We start from the raw sequence: 25,781 nt of genomic DNA, 5'->3' as shown, positions 1-25,781 counted from the left end.
CGCCATTAGTGCAGTTAGGAACCGGTTTGCATGAAAGCCTTCACGGTTCCGCGTAGGCGGGGATTTACTTAAGACGCTGGGAGGAAAAGGTCGGGACGCGCATCTACCTGGATTATAATTTACCTGTGTCAGGTGTGATGATGATAACGGGCAGGAGAGACCAAGTGACAGACATGCACAGGTAAGCTGGACTGCATTTGAAACTTTCTAACGGAGAGTGAAATGTGCAACTGTATATACCTGTAACTTGTTTGAGTGGCATTATGTACTTGTGCAGGTGACATCGATAGACAATGCACTTTTAATGAAATTAGTTACATTTTTATACACCTGCATGTGATGGGCTGCATTGTGTTAAAGGAGTGTAAAATATACTAACCCTTTACTTTAGCAGTCAGTTTGTAATGTAGACTTTACAAGAAAAAATGAAACAACGCTGGTTTAGTTGGGGAGGTTGGTGGTGAGGGTAGTCCGAGTTTGAACATACATTTTTGTATGGACATAATTAATTCCTGAAAACAATTTTCGGTTGCTTGCCAAATATGGGTTTCGTTTTAATTGGACCTACTCTGCAAGTGCATCCCCGGCAAAGTCTTCAATGTTGTAAAACTGGTAAGACAACCTTAAGCGCATTTAGTTATCGAGTGTGAAACCAAGGCATCTGTAATACACAACCAGTTTTATACGCCCCAGCTGTCAAAAGCAAGAAGGATGTTGAAAGGTACTGAAACGAAACACACATTCAGTTCATAATTGTGAGGTTAGTTATTCTTTTAACGATAAAAATAGAAACTTTTGACTATGATCGTGGGTTTAAAATGGATTCCAACCCAATGAAATATTCGAAGTTCGTTATTCAATCGAATCATAACGATGATTATCAGGTGGAGATTAGATAGATATGGTGTTCCTATTACCGAATCTTCGTGACACTGGGACCGGGGAGTACAAGTCACGTGACTAATCATAGGTCCTGAGGCGATAGGTGAGTTTGGTGGTTAAAGTTTTACTCGTCACACCGAAGGTCCTAGTGTGATTCCACACTTTGGTACAATGTGTGAAGCCCATTTAGGGTATCCCCCAAGACCATATTGCTTGAATATTGCTAAATGTGGCACAACCCGGACCCATTGCATCTTCTTAGAGATTAAGACAATGAAAAACAAATGTTTGGGAACAGTGAGTGATCATGCGTTTTAAGTTTTACACCGCTTTTAGCAATATTCCAGCAATATTCCAGCAATATCACGGAGGAGACACCAGAAATGGGCTTCACACATTGTACCCTTGTGGGGAATCGAACCCGGATCTTCGGCGTGACGAGCGAACGCTTTAACCACTAGGCTACCCCATCTCCCTGTTTGGGGACAACCGAGGCTATATATACAGTGCATGAGTACATAGAAACCTCCCCACGCATCTCAAGGAGGGATAGGTCTGCCGACATGCCAACCGGCGAAGGCGACCTCCAAAGCATCTAACTCAACAACAACAACATAGAAACCCCTCTAGATCCGGACGGAACTGTCCACAGAGAAGTCCTCTTGGTTTATAAATATCAGTAGAAGTGTGTCAGAGGTGCAGCTTAGTATGGGTGTAGATATAGATGTTGTCGTTTCTAGCATCGTCGGAAGGCGATATTTAAGGGCCTGTCGGGGTTCCATCAGAGGTTTTGCTTTAAATATTTAGGTGTTTTGTATCAATATATCCATCATGCTGACCGACGCCGTTGTCAAGTGGGTGGAGCGTCTGACCGGAAAGGGTGAAGTCAGTGGTAAACTACGTAAACGGATGGTACTTGTTGTTACCATGGCTGGCGTTCGGGATTTAGGGTTCAAACAAGGCCACTGTACAGTGTCTGACTTGGATATCCATGTTAAACTGCAGAATGGTAACTCGGTGAGCTTGCACCATGAAACCATTCGATTGGACGAGTACAAGCATGCAATTATGCAACCCTAACGCCCCCTTTAAGTTGCCATATCTTTCGGTGAAACACTAAATGGCCTGGTGGGCCCGCATTATGTCGGAAAGCGCAGGTTATATCTCAAAGTCATCATCATCATCATCATCATCATCATCATCATCATCATCATCAGCATCAGTATCCAGTACAAGCAGCCATACATTCACGTACAAACATACACTTCGCTGCATAGGTGTATCACATATTCACGCATGCACGAACAAACATACACTTCGACGTATAGGTGCAATCACACATTCATGCATGCACGAACAAACATACACTTCGACGTATAGGTGCAATCACACATTCATGCATGCACGAACAAACATACACTTCGACATATAGGTGCATCACACATTCATGCATGCACGCACAAACATACACTTCGACGTATAGGTGTATCACACATTCATGCATGCACGAACAAACATACACTTCGACGTATAGGTGCAATCACATATTCATGCATGCACGAACAAACATACACTTCGACGTATAGGTGCAATCACACATTCATGCATGCACGAACAAACATACACTTCGACGTATAGGTGCAATCACACATTCATGCATGCACGAACAAACATACACTCCGCTGTATAGGTGCAAAGATCTTGAACACGACGTTAGCTTTATTTCATAACAGGTCACCATATTACATCCGTAACATTGTATAAACCTAGATCAAAAGCTGTCAACTCTGTAATTGTCATCCCAGGGTCCTGTAAGCTTGCATTTGAAAGCCTGTTGCAGGTTCTTCAGCGGTATTCTTTACGGTAAGAGATGCATTTGAATGGATCCGGTTAAAATGTACTTTGTGTCAAACATGGAAAGGTCCTTTATTTCTTGTATGTGACCCATGTACAATATTGTTTACAAATGCAATAGCATGGTTTATATGGACCAATCAAATGGCTGCTACCCACGTTTCCGATGCATACATGGGCGTGTCTGTTACACGTTACTATGCAAATACTATGAGACAGATGTGTGCAGGCGTCTTTGTTTCTGAGGTGACATCATGCCACGTGTTATAGTCGATCACTGACAGGAAAATATCTTTACGGATGCAATTTGTTTTTGTTAGACTCTTAAAAATGTAATTCTAACATCAGTCGTTTAAAGAACATACATGTAAATGGTATAAATTACATTAAAACGTGGCATCTCGTTATTTAAAAAAACTTAAACCGATTTTTATTGTGTTCACTCGCTCTTCCTCCAACCCTATTCTTCTATGTACTTCCTCATTCAGTTTCAAGGAAAATTTTGGCCGATGTGTTTCCCAACAGCAAACCTACACTGGGATCATGTACGTACAGTTCTAAATAACATGAACGTCACAATTTATTGCTATTGGGATATCTCAAAGAGAATACATTTATACTTTCACGTGAAACATCATGCACATTTATTCAACGACAGGTCTCAACATTTAACGTACAGCCAAGAGCATTACGTTGAAAAACGAAGTTGATCTAAATGCTGCATTTTCCCCCTGTGTCAACCTCCTCGATAATTTATTATGAATTAATGTCGTAAATACACAGGTTTATTATTTTTGCAGTCCCTTTAAAGTCTCCGCGTTAAGACCTTTCATGTTGTTTGGGAGGAAAAGATCTGGTTTTAATGAGGTTGTTATTGATGTTAACTTGTTTGTTGGTACACATCGTGGCGATAACCATACATTGAGATAAGCCAGCTAGTGAGGTATGCATCTATCATAAACCTTACGGCAGGTTATACATGCCAGTGTTTAAGCTTTATTAGTGTGTGTAAATGAAACAACTTTAATGGTTATGAACTAGACTTAAACAGCTGGGCAGAAGAAAGTCCTCATACATCTGAGATGGTGGCTCAAGCCGAAACACACAAGTAGTGGTTATTCGACTGTGATTTGTTTTATAAGGTATCATAGTAGTGTTTTACAATGTTTCGGTGATTGTTTTCAGCCAAACAACGTGTTGGTAACGTTTGTAGGTATTTGTTTAAACACTTTCGTTTGACCTGCCTTGCATAATGGCAAAGAACACCATTAATGGACTTCTCATATTGTTTCCACATTGGAATCGAGCCCGTGTTTTCAGAGTAAGAGCGAGGGGCGACTAACAGGATCATGTAATCAAGCTTGCTTGTACCACCCAGTCAGTCATTGTAATTGTTACAATAGACCCGTGAAGATCCGATTTAGAATTGGTCTTCAGCAACCCATGCTTGCCATGCTCGCAGCACTCAGCAATATTCCTGCTATATGGCAGCGGTCTGTAAATAATCGAGTCTGGACCAGACAATCCAGTGACCAAAAGCATGAGCATCGATCTACGCAATTGAGAAAAATGACATGTGTCAACCAAGTCAGCGAGCCTGACCACCCAATCCTGTTAGTCGCCTCTTACGATTGCAATTAAGTCAATATTATTGTCAATAGTATAATTTACAAGTGATCACTAGGCGTTTATTGATTAAATCATATGAAATACCCTCAACACAAACATTATTACTGGTGGTTGCGCAGACATAAATTGGCACTGTGATGGACGTTTGCATGTCTTTCCAGCTCTGGGTTCTTTTCAGATTTCTGTTTACATGAACTCTTCGTATTTCATTGACATGAAAAAAGGCAAAATAAAATGGAAACGTACTTAATAGCTTGTTAGGCGCAAAAATAGCACGGGTAGAAACAAACGATAACAAAATTGAAATAATATATGAAAAGTAAATATTGTTATGTACTTACAGTACCCGTGGGCTGTTATCAGAGCTGAATATTATTCGTTAAAAAAGAATCACTTGTATTCGTTTCAAATACGAATCTTTACCTAATCAAAAATTCATATCGATTTGTAAAAAAACATGGAGGCCAGCCCTTCAGGAGCGTGTGAACATTGTAATATCCCGGTCCATCAAAGATGTCGACAGATCCCGCGACATGCAACCAGTGAAAGAAACATGTATTTCATTGACGGTCTCAGTGTGCAGTTACGTTGCTACATGTCATGAAGCCTGTCACTCAATGTCAGAGTCACGTTTTACTAATCAATTTCATAAAGTAAAGAGTCGACTCTGCCATGCAATGTTACTGGTACGTGTTCGCCGAGAGCCACCCGAAGTTTTGACTTTGATTGAATGTTGTCAGTTGACAGGTTGGTAGATTTCCCTCGAACGTGCTTACACCTTCGATACCAGCCTGGCTTTGACTTGTTCGTCTTGTTATTTGGTTCGCAGCACAGTTATCAATTTCATGGGAAAATAGTACTCTGATATAATCTGATCTGGTTCTGATCTCAAATGCTGTGGTTTTATATTTGATCAATGATCACGTATTTTATTTTGGAATTTACTGTTCCGTGGCACTGGAAATGGGATAATGTATCGAAATAAATAATAAAAAAATATTTCAAAATATTCAGATAGATCAAGTCACAGTTTTACAAATGGATAGTAATACACAGGTCAATAAGAGCGCAACAGGTGTGCCAAACTGAAATGCACTTAATCGGCAGTCATTAATTATAACAATTGTTTAAAAAATGTAGCGTTTTACATAAAGCATTTTAGGCATAGGAGCAATAGCTAGTTAGTATGTCCACGTGACCGAAACAAGAAAGTACCTTCCTGGCACTTGTTTTTTAATTCTTTTTTTGGTAAGTATACAAATTATTATGGGCATTACACATTGAGACAAACGACGTAGATTTTATTTTAAAATATTGACTTTAAAAGTTGCCCAAACCGACTCAGATTATGTGTATTATTATCGACATTACACGCCCGGACAAACGACGGAGACTATTTATATTATTGACTACAAGTCGACAAAACCGACGGAGACTATACGTACTATTACGACATTACACGTCGAGACAAAAGACGTAGCCTGTATCTAACATGTTTTACTTTACACTTCGAGATAGACGGAACTTATTTTTACAGACATGTCGAGACAACCGACATGGTCTGAACAGTCGACAAGACAGTTGACGTTGATGTAGTTTTGCACAGCAGGGGCTGCCACAAATAAAGTATCGTGATTCGGACCATTACAAGCAGCCATGCACATACACGTGCATGCATTTCACTACAAATGTGCAATAATCTTGAACGCGATATTTAATACATTCACCTGATAGCAACAATTCTAAATCGCTTCCGACTGTCGGTTGCAAATAAACATGCATTTCACGTAATGTTTCACATGTTTCATATGTCAGGGTATGTCACAGGTTGTGGCACGGACTAGGGCGTCCCACTTCTCAGACAAGACAGTGAGACATGTCGTGTAGATGTTCACGTGTTCCAACAACGCTTGCCCTGTGTTCCAGCCCAGTCAGCAAGTGCACTCTCGGTCAGGCTTCGCTGACCTTCTACCAAGCAAATCAATAATGAAAGATATCGTACGTTCCCTAAATTAGGAGTGAATCAATTAGAAATCGGATCAATTACAGTCGAAAATTCTGACAAGAGCCACTGAACACATATACGTTTGAATACAGGACACGTTTTATGGATAACAACTTCTATTAAATTCTTTATACGACGTTTCAGAGCTAATGCTTGCTCCTTCATCAGGTGAATGCTGAACCTGTGCACAGAGTGTTAATGTACATATACGCTTGTCAATCAATTCTGAAGATGAGCATGCATCAGGCATAGCCAAAACGATTTTTTGGCCATCTGTGAGGGTTTCTTAGGCAGTAATGCTGTTCCAATTCTTATTCTTGTAATGACGGAGTTGCGTTGAATAATAAGGACGATGACGATGATATTTGCATTTCACAATAATGATGAATGCAAATGGCATTATTGATATTTTCCTCCTCTGAAAACTTTCATAAATAAATGTTTTTAATACGCTTGTGGTACTTATTTTCAATACGCGAGGTACCCCACGATGTCCGTACAGCCAAAGTAAACTGGGTTCTGATCTAGGATGATGCGCACATCGCAAAGAGAACCAGTCAGGACACGTGTACCACCCTTCTGTGTTTGACCAATTTTATCGAATGTCAGCAGTATGGAGAGAAAAAGACAACTGTTCTCAATTTTTATTTGTTACTTTAATCGAAGCACATCCTAACCGGGAGTTGTTTTCAGTTGATACATAATTATGAATGAAAGTCGTTCTGTCTCCAGTAGGTCGTTCCATTAGTAATGATGTTCCATTAACTGTGGGCAGTGAACGTTTCAGTCTCGTCCTCAGTTTTTTGTCCTCTGACCTTAAAACGACACCAACATTACACCTGTATAACCTAGTTGCATACTGATGTAATATATGGGCGCATCTACCGCATGAAGGAGATTGGTCTACATTGTATTTCGCGTAATACTCTTGAAATCATATTTTCCGGTTGCGTTTTAGCGAATGCTACTCCGAGAACGTGTGACGGTCAATATTGTTCTGACACGGACTTTCCTCTCATCTCGATTTCATAATTTCAGATAAATATAGTGTTAAAATATTCCAGATATAATAAACAATGTTATCTCAAAGTAATGTCTTCGGTGTATCACAGGTTTTACCCCTAATAGTAAATTCGATATAGAAAAGATATATGTACTCCTTGTATTGTGTTTGTTGTTTTACGCCGCACTCAACAATATTCCAGCTATATCGCGGCGATCTGAAAATAAACGAGTCTGGACCCAGTCAATCCAGTGGTCAACAGTTTGAACCTCACTGTACGCAATTGGGATACAATGACTTGTCTTAACAACGTCAGCGACCCTGACCACCCGATGCCCTTAGTCGCCTCTAACGACAAGCATGGGTTGCTGAAGGTCAATTCTAACCCGGATCTTCACGGGTACTCCTTTAATATGGTATAGAAATGACCATTTGTAATGAGAGAATGAAGGGAAATACTTTTACGCCGATTTAACCAATGGCCGTTCTAATTAACACCACACCAAGACCTGGCTCTTCAGGTTGCGCCCTTGTTTACAATAGAGAATCGAACCCAATCCTTCGTCCTGATGAACTAACAATTTAGCCACTTGGCTACCCCACCTTCCCTAATGAACCTGATTATTAACGATGAAGGTAATTATGATAAATCATGATGGCGGTAATACGAGTATGTCTGGGATGACGATAATGATGATATGAGTGATGACTGGTTTTACAATTACACCAAGGCCAAACAATTATACTGCCATAGGCAATAGCATGAAACAAGGTAAAACGTTCAGCTTCGTGGTCGTCATCGTCGTCTGAGGCGTCAAATTCGAATAAATAAAAAAAATTAAACTTGCACTTAAGTTTGATGCCGCGCCACCAGCAGCACTACATACCCCATTGGCAGTCGTCACGCCATGTTCTCGTTTTATGGCGCGTATTCGAAGCCATCCTTGTGGAAACTCACACTGGGATTCCCAGACAGTGGTAGGTCACTGGCGCGTGACGATGTTGTAGCTGTCGTTTTGTTGATAACGACATTACATTCGGACACAGACGCACAACCAGCCTGACTCGTTGCGTCTTTCAACTGGCGGACAGGAAATGGGTGGGTATGTGTTCATTTCAAACTCATCATTCGTGAGTACTCAGGTCAGTCCGAAACAAGCTGAATGGTCACGGAAACGGTCGAGATGTGCGTTGTGTGTGTATTTTCAGTTAGGTGTCAGTGACATTATGAAAGAAATAAGAATTTTGCGTTTAGGTCGCGATGACAAACCTGCTACTACTACTACTACTACTACTACTACAACGACGACGATTACTACCACCACTAGTACTACGTCTGCTTCTGCAACTACTTCTACTACTACTACTACATTGGCGGATCGGGGGTGGGGTGGGGGGAGACTTATGTACTACTACTGCTGCGACGACCACTACGACTGTTGCTGCTGCTGCTACTACTACTACTACTATTACTACTACTACTGCTACTGCTACTACCACTACTACTACTACTACTATTACTACTACTACTGCTACTACTACTACTGCTACTACTACTATTATTACTACTACTACTGCTGTTACTGGCTAACCCTGTTAAGTTGTTGAGGCAGATTAGATCTATGTCATGTTCCCTGACTAAAACTTATTGTTAAAATACAGCTCAGGCCAATGCCGTCATATTACCAAATGAAGTGTCGATTGCTTTATTGAAATGGAATCGAATAAAACATGAAGAATATTCGGATGAATCCCAAAATTTAACAAAATCAAATGTTTCAACGTAAAACAGAATATTTCTTTGAAAACAATATCTCTGGCAAAATATGCCGCCATCTTTGATGATGAAGAAAGAATATACTTAGGACAAGTATGAAACGTTCTAAGATTTACGACATTCTTATGGTGTCTCGGGGCTGCGGTAGTTTCGGACTACAAATTCTCTTCGGTAACTGTACGATAATCTTGAGGTACAGACCATTTCGAAAATCTTGGACCTGGTGTGTATGCCTGTGTGCGTTTCAGCAATTTCACTGATAGTATTGTTTAGAACAAAACGATATGAAAGCATCAATTGTCACAAAGTTACAAAGTAAACAATTGACGATAGTTTGTTTTTCCACGTTTCATAATCTTAATTTCTCATACGTCGGTTATTCTCTCAATAGTGTCTTGGTTCCAATTAAGAAAATTATTCGTGGGTATGATTTTCGCAGTATTTCAAGGGCAGATAACCCTGTAACGTCGCTATACTAAATACAAAGTACAAAGCAGGTCCTAATATACTTATGTCAACACAACAAGTGTGATTTCAGAAACACTCAGTATTACTCGGAACCAAACCTACGTTTTGAGACTTAGGAGAATTCAGTTTCAGTTAGGATTTTTTTCATTTTCCATAAATTTAGTCCAGGTTATGAAGGAATCTAAATATACATTTCTGGGCCTAGATTTTCGAAGCTCTCTTAGCGTTAAGATAGCTAAGTGCCATACATTAACATTAACTTACGACTATCTTAGCACTAACAGAGCTTTGAAAATCGGTCCCCTGATTGATTAATTCACTCCATATAATGTTGTATATACCTTGAGACATAATGAAATATATTCAGAGAATATATTCATGATATTGCCCAGCTATAAATTTAGACGACGTATGTTTGCGCTATATGACAACTTCGACTAATTGTTGTAACGGATGTATCCCTCGAGTTCTGAGATTCCCCCATCACGAGATACGGAACGATGTGGCTTCAGGTAACCAGGTAACTTAGATATGACAGGTAAATTTCCATCTTTAGAATATGCCTTTCGTTATCTGCCCCGTGATAACGATTTAGTTTCAACGATTCAGCGTTTCATTATAAAGGTGCTGCTTTTGAATTATATATATATTTTTTATATAAAAACACAGGCGTAATTTACTTATTCGATGTGTTCAAAGAGAGTTATTTGTGTTATATTCAATGCTGTGTTTTCTGGGAGTGAGTGAGTGAGTGAGTTAAAAGTTAAAGTCGCATCGGCAGTATTTCAGCCATATCTTGACATTCAACAAGTTCTGAATGCATGATAAAAATGTTTAAATTGTAAAAACCTGTCGACAAAGGACAGTAATAACGACTTAGAATATCGCAGAACCAGAATTTGAAACTAGCATCTGTCTCTAAAAGTGGCTTTGTAAACAGAGGAATACAATATAAAACTGTAGATAGCCAGCAACTAAAGGTAGATCACCATAATAGGGACTTAGAGTACCCTGGCTGGGTTGATATCATCCCTTCATTCGCTGGCGATTGTAGTCAAACTTAGCCATAATATAAAGTCACAAATATTACGTTTTTAAGACTTGGTAAGCTTAAATTTACTGTAAATATTTTTGGACGTACGTATCCGAAAAGGTATTTTCTGGGAGGGACAATTGACAATAAAGAGCCACAATCACGTTTGGAAACATGCTGTTGATGGCAAATATGCGAATTTCAGATAAAAAGTTTTCTAACCCATGGGTCTTGATTATGTACCTATTTATTTTAGTTCTTTCTGAAAACTTTCATTTCAAATTTATAAGAAAATCCACCCTGAGCTCTCGTATCTACATCAGAAAAGAGTCGAATAAATGCATTACTTGTACCGTGACATGACAGGACCCATACGAGCATATTACTATTGGGTGGTTTCAATACGAGTTTAATGTATAAGAGTTAAAACACCGCCTTTAAAGACCCGTCAGACTGGTTTCATCAAGTACTAAAGCATCCGCTGAATATGTTCAACGTTTTTCCTTAAGAACAAACGTCGTTTTTAACAAATACATGATGCGGCTGGCTACTTAGCAACCATCAGACCATTTCATAAACAAAGACTGTACGAGACGCTGATGCTTTTGTAAACCTCCTGATTGGCTGCACACCGCACCCCATCTTACATCGAGCAATCTTTCAAAACAGAAAACATGTATAATTTCAACACTTTTGTATTTGATAACAGTCATAGTCAGCGCGCGCAGCTCGGTTCTATATAGAATAATATCCGCGCCAAAACGCTCGCGGCCAGAGAAAGATTGTGACCAATCAAATTCCTTCTGTCATATGGACGCGCATCCCAGGTGAGAGAGCTTTCGCATACAGGTGAAAGTTGGGTGGCGGACATGCATGTTACGCGGTGTACCCTCTCTGGACTGTGATTAGGTAGGTGCTGACTTTACACTGACAGGCAGGCTGATATTCTTAGAGCTAGTTGAGCATCAGCAGTTACCTGTAATTACAGGTAGAATATGTTCCGTTTGATGGTGGTGACATATCTCGCTCAGGTAGACATCGGCTGGGCCACTATAGTCAGACACACTACTTACCTGATAGTACTCACATGTTAAAATGTTTCGTATGTATATTTTAGGGGTTGTATCCCATGTACGTCACAGTGCCTCTAACGTGTCGATACCCCAGATATTGTAGATGCTTTGTGACAGTCCTATACATTAAGTGTCGTCTTTTCCCATTTGCTGTAAAGTAAATTATTAAATGTAGAAACATTCGTATTAATTTCAGGAAAAATATTTTCCGAGAAAATCATGCATTTTATTGAATTTTAATTGCCATTTGCCATTATTGCCACTATTGCAAAGCATGGTAAAATGTAACTTCTTTTACGAAGTATACTGCTGTTTTGTTCGACACAGAGGTTATATTTAATTTGCTTGCATTTTACATATACCTTTCAGATTGTTAACACATGTAGAACTAAAACACATATGTGCTTTAGCTGTACACGTGATTTATTTAGACAGAACTTAACTAGCGAATTTCTGCCTGAATTAACTAAGCCTTTCACTTTCACTTAACTCCTTTAGCCGTTATTTCTGTATCATAAACGTAGATTAGAGAAATTGAAACGACAGTACAAGTTATTATTTTAGATCACATTAAGGCTATAAGGCTCGATCGTGTTGAGCAGATGAGTGCTTTTCGGTTAAAATAACACAACCTTAATCCTCGGCATATTCCGTCTCATGTCTGCCATGTGTCGACTAAGCCCGTTCATGTCTAACTCGTTTAAATCGCTTCATAACCATATAAATTGTTACCATTGAAATAGTCGTTTAAACCTGTTTAACCGAAGAAATATTCTTTATAACGGGGAACCATGTCAGGTCACATAGCCTCCTCGCTATAACGTCCGTTTATTGAAAAACCCACAATGAGTACCACTAAAAGCAGCAAGCTCTGCAATATGTTTCATGGTTATATTTAACCATAGACAGTCTCCCGCTGTGGGCCTTTATTGTAAAATTGCCATAATTTGAATACATGCCAGAGGCTATATTATGAATAGCCACATGCTTAACTTGAATGGAATGGTGGGTGGGGCTTGTTTGGTACAAAGTGGCCGGCGCACTCCACCTGTCGACATAGAAGTTTCTGGAGAATACTAAATTTAAAATTCAAACTGTTGAAATGGAATTCAAACCCCTGAACACCTCTAATAACATATATGTTCAACTACGTGGTGTAGTTTTTGAGCTGAGATATTCTGTATATAACTTGTGAAAATTAAAATGATTACTGTTTAAGAAAGCCATAGCTAGTTTCATATAGCCATGTTTAAATTTTAGCAATAAATCTATATTTTAATAGGTTTTATGATAATCATATACGTTTTGTGGTAAATTTGGAATCATACTCTATTTAATGAACCATTATAAATTAGATTTAATCACTGATAATTGGTTATATGTGTATGATAATTGCATTTTTCAACCAACACTGAGAAAAGAGCGAAGTCTTCCTGATGATATAAAAGATACACCTTTCCATGTATTATTATATGTCTGATTTAATACAGCATGTATGGTACATGTGCATGATAACTGTAGTAAGACATTTGCTACTCACTTAGCGGCGAGTGTTCACTGTGATATGATGTTCAGAATAAGAGTCTGTTTCATAGAACACTGCGATTTAAAAACTTGAAAATGAAATTTTAGAAACAACTGTTCTCAACGCATCATAACACACCCCTTGCACAGAAAGATTATCTCAAACAAAAAAAGTATAATCTTAACATTATATTTCAACCAACATTATGATCTGATCTACAAATAATATCTCTCCAGGTCGGAAACTCCAGTACCCTTAATCAAAATACATGTCAGTCTTTATGTTGTATATTTAGTAAATGTTAGCCGCCGATGCGTATTCAGAGAAGTTTTAATTAAATTCATTTGATGATGATGATTATAGTGGGGAGTGTAACAACCCTTCATGCTTCTTGCTTATATGTTGTACAAGGGAACCAATCTGACCATTTGCCAAGAGATGATTAAATTTTGAAGCACCCACGTAAACTCACCATAACCTCCCAAATGTGCAGCATGTCGACCAAGCAAGAGTGTAACTAGGGGAGGTGTTTGTTCCAAACTATGTTACCTATGCTAACTCACGTGTATACTTATTGAATATATACACATGTGACGCGTTATATGTATCAGATGCGTGATGGGCATTTAGAAGTCGGATGGTAACATAACAACGTGTGGTGTTGATTTAAGCTGATGAAGGGGAAAGAAGTAGCCCAGAAACATAGTGTTGTAAATAATAAAGAAGTTGTAAATCTCATACGGTGTTACATTATATGTAGGACTGTTTAGTTTCATGTGAGTAAAACATGATGATGATGATGACGACGACGACGATTATGATAAAATGTGCCAACTCATATTTTAGAGAAAAGTACAGTTCATCTGAACATGTCAATGTAAGCATTCGTGTATGGATGATAAAAAGGTACTTTTAATATTGAAGTTTATATATACTTATGAATAGTTTTACTGCCATGAACGTAACCGTTGTGTTATATGAATCACTTATTTGTGATTTCACAACTGGTTACAAACCCAGGTTCAAGTGTGACTATTTCCGAGTGTACTGGTTGGTACCATGGGGATGGGTTCCATTCATGGTCTTATTTATGACCAAACAGAGTTCCCGTTGTTTTGTGAAATTAACACCTTTCACACCATCACTAAGTGACATACGTTGTACATTTCAGACACGACCGGCCGTCGCCATAACAGGATGTTCCTAATGAAACAGTGGGCGTGGCTTCCGAGGCTTGAAAGAGACAGTGATCGTGAAATTGACACGTTTCGGTGTGGACAAGTCACGTGATTATTGAGGAAATCTGTTTTGAACTTTGAAAACCACGAATGGTGTGCCTCAAGTCATTAATACATTCTTTCCATTAGCTTTGACCAGTGGTAAATTTAAGTGGGGCATTTCTGTCATAGGTGTGATATATTGTTAAGCGTTTAGCACATATGGGTGGAATCATTCCGGATGGAATTCAAGGGAGGGGTTGACGTTGATGGGGATTAGAGAAGAATTATCTATTCTAATTACATTCACATTCTTCTGTCTGAGTACGTGTAGGAGGAATTCAGAAATCTATTTTAAAGTTGATGACTAATTAAAATTGTCCTGAAAATATAACTATTTAACGTCACTTAAAAGGTAAGTTGATACTTCTGTTAGTGTTTTTTGCGAGTTGGGTATATCATTATAACGAATCAAGGTTTTAAGTTTATTTGAACAAACATAGAACGGTGGTAATGTAATCCGTGTTGAAGCAACGACATAACTTAAAGGATGGAGCTGAGGAAGGAGGCAATGCATCGTCATCTTTAGGTGACCATGGGTGTATGGGAGGTTGGGATGTGGGTTTCGGGTCAAGTAAATGACGTTGGAGTTGTAAAGTATATAGAAACAGTATAATTTGGCTTAGTAACGGTAGAAATAAATGATTTTTCGTTTATGGAGTATTTTTCATTTGATATACGCTTAACACAATCCGTACGTTATCTAAGTACAGATATATGCGGATAAATATTTGGAAGATGCACGACGTGAGTTTCGATTTGGCACTCAGTGTGAGAAGTGCTGAATACCAAACCGAAACAGCTAGCCTCCAAATACGTTGTGCGTGTGAATCTGTTTTAGATAGCGTCGGAATGGTTGTTGTTTAATATCGCACTTTGAATATCCATGTATGTTAGACCAGGAGTAGTGCTGTTTTCTGTACAATGTAGTGATTCCATTCACAACGTTGAAACTTACATTAGTTTAATACTATATCATCTAACATTTATTACTTTAGAAATGCTTTTGTCTCGTGGCTTTACCTGGCGAACGAGTTTTCACATGTATGTGATTGTCTTATATCCTGTGAACATCACAATGTTCGTTGTCGGGTCAAAATGAAAAATAAAAGCCAATCGACATTTCTGGAGAACTTGAGGTCCATATGGGTGTTTTCGCTGGTAATTCATAGGTTATGTTTTATATTTGCTGCAAAATTAATCTTTTCCATTGACATTCCGAATAGCAGTATTATATTGCTGGGAGTACTTGATATTTAGAGCGAATGTGACAAGGTGTCCATAATTTACGCTGAACATGCTTCAACTGGGCTTTGGTAACATGCCCTACGGAGTTATCTCCCATCCATTGCTCACGGGTCGCGTTTCAGTTATTGATTAATTTTGTTCGCTGTGATCATTCACCGGGACCCATTCTTGGTTAAATGGAACTAATGTTGTCGTCTTGCTATGTGGTATTATCAACCATTGTCTGTTATAAATTAATTGCAATAAAATAGTAATAATTATAATTACAGACCCAGTGAACTATTTTCTTTGGAATATTGGAAAGCAATCGTTATGTGCAAGGAGAATTCTATTTGTGCTTCAGATTCTTGCTACGTCATGTTGAGTCTAGTCGGTATTTATATCCTTTGATCATGGCATGGATCACTGATCATATCCGATTGATCACCTATCAATGATTAAATATTCAAGAGGCTTTTGGAACATTGTCAAAGTGGGAGTTCTGTAACCAATGTAAACTAGATATAACATATGATATATGATTGGCTGATGGTTCAACGTTTTAACCAATGGAGACCCAGTTTACAAAAAACCGACGCCATACTTAGTGTTTACATATTTCCAAGGCGCTCAGCTTCAAAACAAAGCACTTCCCGGTGTATATTCTGTCAATGATATTCACTCAATCATAACACACTCTACTGATAAATCTATGGAATGTGATGACGCAGACATTGACTTGGTCCAACAGAGTGGACACAACCTTGCATGTGAATATGCGTCTAGATCTAACACGATCCAGAGAAATCTCACCAGTTGTCACTGATGTTGACAAAATGGCTGAACCTAAGAGTAAGACATGTGACATTTTACCACCAACCATGCCTAATGACTCAAAGAAAAAGTCTACACTTTCAAAACGTTCTAATGCATTCGTCATAGACTGGGGGGAACCAAAACAAACAAGCCTTCAAGAAGCCTTCTTAAAATTTCAAAAAGATCGACAGGTAAGAACGTGTATGAGAAACTTGAGTGTTCGACATGAGAGGTAGACCTTTCAATTCCACGTAGTTGACCTGTATGAATGTGTCCCATAACCGGATTCACATTCTTTCATTTTCACACTTATTTTAGAAAGCATTGTAGGCATTCTTATAACCCAAATTCAACAAAATAATTCCCCACCATTTCTGATTGGAAAGCATTTACAATTCATCTCTGTCATAAAATTATGACATACAGTCATTACCTGTAATAAGGACACCTAAATATGTTAATTGTAAAAATGTTACATTTGTATACATGTATTAATTTATCACAATATTTTCATTAAGTCCTCATGAAGATTACAGTCATCAACTGTAATTTGACTTTACATATAATATACAGCTCATTAGTTTTGTGTGAAGCATAACATATTGAAAAAACATTTTAGGATTTGACATTAGTTATCCACTTACAATTTGACATACATGAGATATAACTGATTCGAAAAGCATACAGCAAATCCATTCACATAGTAATTCCAATGTGTCTGGGATAAATGCTGTTTCAAGTCAGCCTAGATTTAACCTACAGTAAGGGTTTATCTTACCATTGTGGCAATTCCTTTGTATCTGTTTGGTTTTGAGTGATAACGATAGATCATAATTTATTACCATTACTTAATCCTCTTCTTATCTCCTAGTAGGAGACAGCTTAGTGAGGATACTTTGAAGGTCACTGTGAAATGTGTAGCATCATTAATAATAAAGTTGCATGAGACAGTCCCTAACAATATGTTAAAAATGTTCCAGTTTTATGGTTGTATTTTTCTATAAAATTAATATTTACCGACAAAGTTCATTCAAGGTGTCTTAGTTTACTTGTCTGAAACACTAGCATAAAATGTTGTAGAAAAATCTGACATTAAACATTTCAAGCTAGATTAAAATGCATTACATTTTGTTCAAGGCTTGTTTTGTAATCAAAGAAATGAAGCACTTTAACTGATTAACTCTCCAGAGGAGAACGAGAAAAAAATGTCATATATATATAATCAAGTTTAAATTATTGAGGCACATTGAGTGTTGATCAGATTTTGTATGATAAGATAGAGCACAGGCCCTTGGCAATAAGCTTGCAAAGCCCAAAGCAAATTTGATTGCTATCAAAGCTGTTTTCAATTCATGACTTATCAAAGCAGGATAAACAAACAGATTTATTTATCTCAGTGGCTGAGGAGAATTAAGTAGGCTTGATTCGTGTATTGAACTGAATACATTGACATATGCATTCTTGTCTGATATTGTGGCTTAGCTGGTGTCGACTCCAAGTCGGGAACTTGGTGTCTCATACATTGTTAACACATAGCAGCGCAGGTGCTTCATTGATTAATGTGATTTATTGGATCTTGCGGAATGTGCTTATTCTGGGAATGTGACGAGGCCATCTTTCTTTATATCGTCAATACAGTTTTTACATAGTGGGAACCATTAAAGATTTAGCTTTTCATTAGGAAGCTGGTAAGAATATTCTCTTGTGGCTGTTTTAATCTTGTTTGCAGATACGTGCATGACATAATGGTTAATTAACTGATATTATTTTGACATACCTTGGTTAAATTTGATTTATGAACTATTTCGTTAAGAAAGACGTTTTGGCGTGAGTCCAGATATTGTTTGGTGTTGGTATTGGAAGGTATGATCATTCACATGGTAATTAAGTCATGTTAAATTATCAGTCTTGGTGTTATTTTGTTTGGCTTGGTGTAATATATTTTAATAGCATATTTTGTGAAAGCTGGAGTTTAGGGCCATAAATGCTTGATACATGCTAATAATAGTTTATTAAAATGGAGAGAAGATTAATGATTAGCTTCAGGGGATAACTGAAGGGTTGTTAAATGTCAAAACAAAATACCGACTTAAAAAAGTTTGTAATTCTATAGAGTTTGCTTGATGAGTGCAGAGAGTTTCATGTGCCGACTAATTGAAAAAGGCTGCCATGCTTCAGTGTTAGAGATAAAAAGTGAACGGAATGGCCCCAAATGCCTCCTCCCGTTTATATGGTTCCTATGGAAACCAGTGCCATCACATCGTATCGTCAGAGCAAAGTTTATCCCTGTAACCAGGTAACAGCCATTATAAATCCAGCCTTTATTGGCGTGATAGGTGCACATCCCGGAGACTTGGGTAACCGTTCATATTGGAATGTGTAGTAGTTGTGTAAATTAGGTCTGCTGGCTTGATGGTGGGTTGACGTAGGGCTGATCTGACACAGCGTTTCTGTGCGGTGGAGGGCATGTGGTCGGGGGAAGGTAACACTAGTAGTCGGGACACTGGCTTTGCAGGCAGACGAGGCCAGATTAGATGGCTGGCAAATATTGACGAACAGAAAGGCATACACTGCTAGCTGGTTACTGAATCCTTGTGACCGCTATGCAATGTGACCTTTTACAACTTTTTTTACCTACGTGGCTAGTGATCTACTGAAGAGTAGCATTAAGGCATTCAGGCACGTCCCTGTGGAACAGGTTTTGGCTCATCAAGCAGGTTGAGCGACCCTTCAAGGGAACAAGGCTGTAAACTTTGTAAAGGCAGACTATAGAAAGGTCAGGCCACTCGCTGATTGAGTTGCTTGGCCAGGCTTTGTCAACAGTCAATGGATGAGCGAGCGAATAGCTCCCGGTTTTCCTTTTCATGTGAGAGAGTGTTGGTTTGACTACCCTCTAAAGGTGCGGTTCAGTAGGGATTGGCGAAAGAGGGCCGCTACGTTCCAGGATTTAAGCATCCACACAATGACTTGTGGTTATTCTGGTCGATGTGTCGCGAGTCGGAAGGTCGGGATAGGAGCCCAGTGGCCCGCGCAATGCACTGAGACATGGGAGAGTCGACTGCCCTCACAAACCAGTTTTTAGTCGTATGGAAGCTGTCATTAACGGCCTCTTGGGTATAAATTTAGAAAGCGGATCGGGATACGTCAGTTAGAACATGTTGGCTATGTTGGTCGTTCCCCTGTCGTTGGGTTAGATTGGTATTCAAGCGAGGATTTGCTTGGCTTGGGAGTTGTGTTGTTGCCAGTGACATTTTTCTAGGGAGTTACATTTGAATTTGAAGATTGATTTTTTCCCGAGGAAGTTGTGTTGGACTTCTCCTTTGTTCGGTCACACATGGATGACGGTGAGCGCTGTAGAGGAAAGCTACTCGACATGATTATCCCAGATCAACGTAGTTTGTGTCCTTTGTCTCGCAGTCTGTTCAGGGATCTCATACAGGGATACTGCCATTGAGAATTTAGTGTATACTACTTCGACCACTGCTTAAATATTTGTTGCTGGAGATAAACTCAAGCTTTGCACTCGTGGCCTTCCTCACGCCTAACAGAACAGCACATCAACTTTCGTACGTGTTCACTTTCGCCTGGCTACGTACGTATGTCACCGCTACGCATACGCACTCGGAGATGCCCGTCGCGGCAGGAATGGTGAGAACAGTCTAGGTTCTGGCGCCATCTTACCTAACAGCATTAGACTGGTTTCCACTACTCTAATACTGTCAGGTAAAGATGTCTACAGAGCTTATTAACCAACATTTATCGTCATTCAACAATCGTTCTCTGCAAAAACCTCGGGCTCCCCACAGCTCTCTTGTCTTGGCTACTAAGTCAAATATCTCAGCTATGCTGCTTGTCCTTGCTTTTCTGTTGTTTGCACTGCAGCTAATTCTTTTGTGCACCTTTATTGTCAGTACAATTGCATTGAGCAGTCTCTTAGACATTTATAAGTTCAAAGTTTGCTTCAGAATGACCATTTTGCTTAGAAAAAAGTATTTTCATGTTTTCAAAATTTACAATTTTAGCCCTAATACCATCCTTTATGTAAGTATGAACATTTTGTTTGTAATGATGTTTTTATTTTGTTTGTTTCATGTCAGATACAAAAACATTCTCTTTGTTATTGATGCTTTATAAGGTCATATCATGAGCATGGCTTTACTGACTGATGATGATGAATTTCCTTATGAAATAGACATAATTTATTTCATGTACATATCATTATACATTGTGACTCATGACATCCGTGACTAAAAGGGCTTGTCTTCCGAGCTATTTCAATCAATCACACGTTTGTCAAATAAGGACAGTTTCATATTTTTATTGTTAATGTTCTGTGTGAATATTTTTCTAAATTTTCCTAATTTGGAAGTGATACATTTTTGGTTTATATGTAAAGAGAATGTTTTACTTAACAAAGAGAATGCTTGGAAATTCCCCCAAAAGCCACAAAATTAGTTTTCAAAAGTTTAATAATTTAATGAATTGATAATTATTAACTGCTCACATTATCTGACAATAGAGTGCGTGCATTTTTAAATTATGTAGTAAGTAACATCTGATTCTTTAATGATAAAGTAGCAGTTGCTTCAGTGGGGAGCTGAGGAAGGATTCCGGAGAAATCAGAAATGGATTTGACGATGGCTTGAGGTGGACTGAGGCTAACGAAGGAGGCTAACGAGATGCTAATGAGGTGAGGTTCCCAGAACACAGGGGCTAGACAGGTGTAAATCACAATCTGTCTTCCTACAGTGCCTGGTGGGGCCCACCGATTACACCCCGCCCTCAGTCTTTGATTCCTGGAACATTGTGGATTGGAACCTAGCATTAGAAGCCCTGCTTAGTTAAGATTTATTGCACTTGCTAATTGTTCCGCTGTCGTCTTCTTGATTTGTAGGGGCCACATCTGTGGATTATTACAAGAACCAGAGGAATGGCATGTGTCTTATTCACATCTAACCATAGAAATATTTAATTTTCAACTTGGTTTTTGTGTAAGTTTACTCTTAATGAGGATAAAGAAGGTAGTTTACTTTTACGAAGTTTGCTGGATGAAATTAGCTAGCGTGTTTATAATACTGAAATGTTTGTTGAATATTCTCGTTAAACAGTGTTAATTAAGGTTGATATTTTACCTTAATTAAAATACAGTGCTAGGATTAGAAAGTAAATGTTTTGCAATAAGGAGTTTTTGTGGAAGGTTTAACTATCAAAACTGACAAAGGACCTGCCCTAGATCATGAACCTGTATTAGTAACTGAGAAGAAATGTATGACTAAGGGCCTGTCAAACTGAACTGATCACCACAGCGATGTAGACTACGTTCTGTAAGTGAGGTCTCGATGATTAGCAGTGTCTGAGAAACGGCCAAGTAGCTCCCCTGTTCAGCTAGATGGCCGGGGTGATAGTCACACCATTGTCTGACTGTCTTCAACACAACAACCCTCAAGGTTTGTAGCCCCTTACCCATTGTGATCATGACTTGGACATACCCCCTGGCTTGCCTTCAGGACTTGGCCTGGAGTTAATGTCCCAAACGGATGACGTATTACCTGTGTTACTACTTGTATCATGTCATTGTGTAAAGTTCTGTAAGGTAACTCCAAAACCTTCAGTTCTTTGTGTTGTGCACTCCATACTCTGTGACAACTGTAGTCAGGTCAACATCCAAGCTTTAGCCCTTGGCTAAATTCAAGGTGTCTGAATTTTCTTACTCAACCTGTATACAGTGTTTTGAAATTAAGGGGGTTCTCGTTATAGTGTGATATTTGGATCAAGGGACTATTAAATCTTGATTGCTTTACATATGGCCAGTGAAAAGGGCTTTATGACTTTCATGCTCACTTTTAACTACTGATATTTGTGTAGAATTTCTAAAAATCCTAATCCAGTGTCAAGGTCATATATATATTGAATTATTATTTGTTATTCTGTCATTCCTTGAACAGACTTGAATTCTGTCAGAAACACCCATCTGAAGAATCCCATTCTAGAATGCACCTCTGACTTTACTACTGAACACCTTTCCTCCATATTAAAGAATTAGCTCTCACAATCCACTTTGCCATATTAAATTGTAATCCCAGTTGTGGAAACCAGGGCTGTTATCTCCAATCCTTTGTCCCCAACCCTTGCATTGACCTGATGCCCTTTATCCCATTACCCTCTGTCCAGCCCATGCTAGTTAATCTTCAGTCTTTCCACCCTTTCAGCTTATGTCAAAACAACTGCATTATCTTTTCAAGATTTTACCAATTTTGGCTGTTTATCCTCAGATCACCAAACAATGCTGGTTTGTCCTCCCAACAGACCTTTGTTCTCAACCCTCTATTCTTCTTCCTTCACTCTGATCCACCCCGACCCACCCCTTCCCAGCTGGCCAAAGAAGGTATTCACTTGGAGTGACCCCCACCTGCTGACTGACCACTTTCCAAATGACTTCCAACATTGAGCAAGACAACAGAGTGATGTACCTTGATGCAGTTGACGCAAAACCCACAACTGACCACAAAGGCGATAGACCCTCGCTGTGTGATCACAATGGCCACCCCACCCACAACTGACCACAAAGGTGATATACTCTGACCATGGTGGACACAATGACCGATCTGAAATTATGACCCAAACAACCATTGAGTTCCCTGGCAATTAGGTACAGCACTAGGAAAGCAGCATGAAAGCCATCCATCTGAATCTTAATGACTCCCAAATAATTAGTCCTAGTTCGTCAGTCTTGATTCATATAGCCGAATACTCAGGAGATTGATTTTATGGTAATGATGATATGGACACTGATGAAGGCGTGCTTATTGGGCAGCCCTTGTATGACATGGGAGAAAGATTACACTGAAATAAGCCTCTTTTCGCCTTATCACAATGGCCAGTAATAATGGTATTTGTCATAGTATTCAAGGTTGAATATTTTGCCTATTATTTCAACTCGTATAACCACCTGGCGATCTTTGTGGAGGGCAGCCATTTTGAGCACAGATAAAGGCCTCCAGATATTGCTATTTCAAGGCTTTCTCAGCTGTATTGTATTGTCACCATCTGGGTTCAAATGTATGCCATAAATATTCCTAATCTTTACACAGAGGAATAATATTAGCATAAACTGGTATAAAGAAACTGGTTTTAATAGTATTGATCTTTCTGAGAAAACATTACTCTTCCTAAATTGGATGAATCGTAAACCCTCTGATGGAATTGTTTCTTGAAAATTTGAATGGTAAACATATTTGTTAAGTGAAATTGCGAAGAGATACTAATGTGAGTTGATACTACTAGATGGATGTATTCTTGTCAAAGACTTGACTCTTCATGAACACAGTGTTTGAATTCAACATAAATCTGCCTGAGGCTATTTTGTTTTAAATCAGCAAAATGTAACGGACGCAATCAAACTTCTTGTCTGTAATCATGAGTCAGGTAAATTTTGGACTGGCCCTACACAAGAAAGCATGCCTTCAGTTTGACCCCGTTAGGCAACCAGGCATCTGATCAGTGATGTATAAACTCCAGCATTCTTTGCCCAGCTCACTCTCGGCAAGCTCACTGGATCTTAGAAAACTGTTGTGAAATACCTTCTCGCGTGACTAGAGCTTATAACCTGGAACGAGGAATATCTGTGTCAGAGAGCTTTAGCCTGCTCTCAGGTAGTCAGTGTTTAGCCCTCAGAAGTAGCAATGTAAGGACCAGTGATAGATCGACAAAAAGGGTCTTTTGAAATGATTTTTAAAACATCCTATGATGTACCAGATCTTTTGGATTCTCATTTCAGCATAGTGGTGAAAAGAGATTACTGCTGATTTTTTGGACTTTGTGTGAATTATATCTGATGGATTGAATTGAAACATTGTTGCACATCAATTGGGTCATAGGTTTAGGGTTTCTATCTAACTCCAGGGCCCCTTACAGTCATTAATTTTTAATGTTATATGGCTCAGACCCATTGAGGTTTCATTCTGAATTTCAAAGGTATTGATCAGTGTTAAGCTGATAATGTTGAGGATTATTACTAATTGGATCTTGGGGGATGTAATTAAAAGTAACTTATAAATAGAATCTCTATTGTGTCTTCATGTTAAAAGTTCTGAAAATGTTTTATTGGAATTACACAGAAAATTCAAAATACATTAATGCTCAGAACAAGCCTGTTTATAATTAGATAAGTTGAGTATAATACTAGAGTGGAAAATCTTAGGATAATGCTTTATTTGTAATGTTGGTAATATAAGCAAGTCATGGTATCCTTGTCGTAACCCTTATGTCAGAACCTGATGATTCAGATGTCCCATACATGCAAAGCAGAACGCCTCAAGGACTCCCAAGCCCTATTAAATTTCTGATTCTGCTGCGTAAGCTGTTTCTGTCCAAATTCATTTTTATATACCAGTAGGTGCATCAGAGATCTAACACTGGTGAGTGAACGTGAGGCTTAGACTTTCATTGGATGACCTCCTCAAACAACTTGATGTTGAGATAGTGCACTTAAAAACTGGTATTTTGTAAGACGTGGGAGTTCAGGTCATGTACTGTTTTTTAACAATGTGGATTCAGATATTGTTTGTTGTATACGGTATTCAAGTAGATTGTCAGTTTCACTCGTCCTGTTTGACTGTGTGTGAATCTGTGTTTTGGTGAACATTGTTGTATTGGCTGGAAACATGGATTAGATTGGAATGTAAAGAATGTCAATAGTGAAAAAGGTTTGCAGTTTCAAGAAAAAGGTTTGTTCAAGTAGTAAAGGTATTCAAAATAAGTACTTTCCAATTGAAAATTTGAAAAGATCATTAATGCTTGATTTTGAAGGCTTACTGATTTCAGTGTTAACTGATGGATTTGAAATTAATTTATCCATTTTCAGTATACATGTATAATCTACAGGTATGTTGCAATAGAATTGTCAGTTTGATTGCCTATTTCTCAAGATTTTAGTTGAGGTTAAGAGTTAACAGTTTTGCAAGTGTGAGCAGTCGATTAAGATAGAAAGGCGACTATTTAAATTTCCCAAGGATTTTTTAACTCAACCCTCAAGTTATGGTGACACTTTGAAAGATTGGTGTGTTAACAAATCAAGGGGTATGTCCTGGGGTTATGAGTAGGATACATGTTAAATCTGTTATAACAGGGCTTCAGTAAGACAATCTTGCTATTGTGCAGATATTTGGAGAACATATAAAACAAGTGACTGCTTGATTTGCATTTGATAGATA

At 38.6% G+C, this 25,781-nt stretch overlaps 1 long non-coding RNA gene across 5 annotated transcripts; it reads left to right on the top strand.

The window, feature by feature from the left end:
* LOC124268206 lies at nt 1-25,781 on the top strand. 5 transcript variants are annotated; one of them, XR_006896235.1, is made up of 2 exons: nt 1-181; nt 14,421-25,781. It is a non-coding gene; the product is annotated as an uncharacterized LOC124268206 (long non-coding RNA). The 5 variants fall into 5 exon arrangements; XR_006896238.1 differs by lacking the exon at nt 1-181 and adding an exon at nt 8,279-8,472; XR_006896236.1 differs by lacking the exon at nt 1-181 and adding an exon at nt 8,279-8,476.

This window comes from Haliotis rubra, unplaced genomic scaffold, assembly GCF_003918875.1.
Source record: "Haliotis rubra isolate DU_JTF1 unplaced genomic scaffold, ASM391887v1 Scf137, whole genome shotgun sequence".
Lineage (NCBI taxonomy): Eukaryota > Metazoa > Mollusca > Gastropoda > Lepetellida > Haliotidae > Haliotis > Haliotis rubra.
The sequence above is the reverse complement of the archived record's forward strand: the minus strand, read 5'-3'. Positions and strand labels throughout refer to the sequence as shown.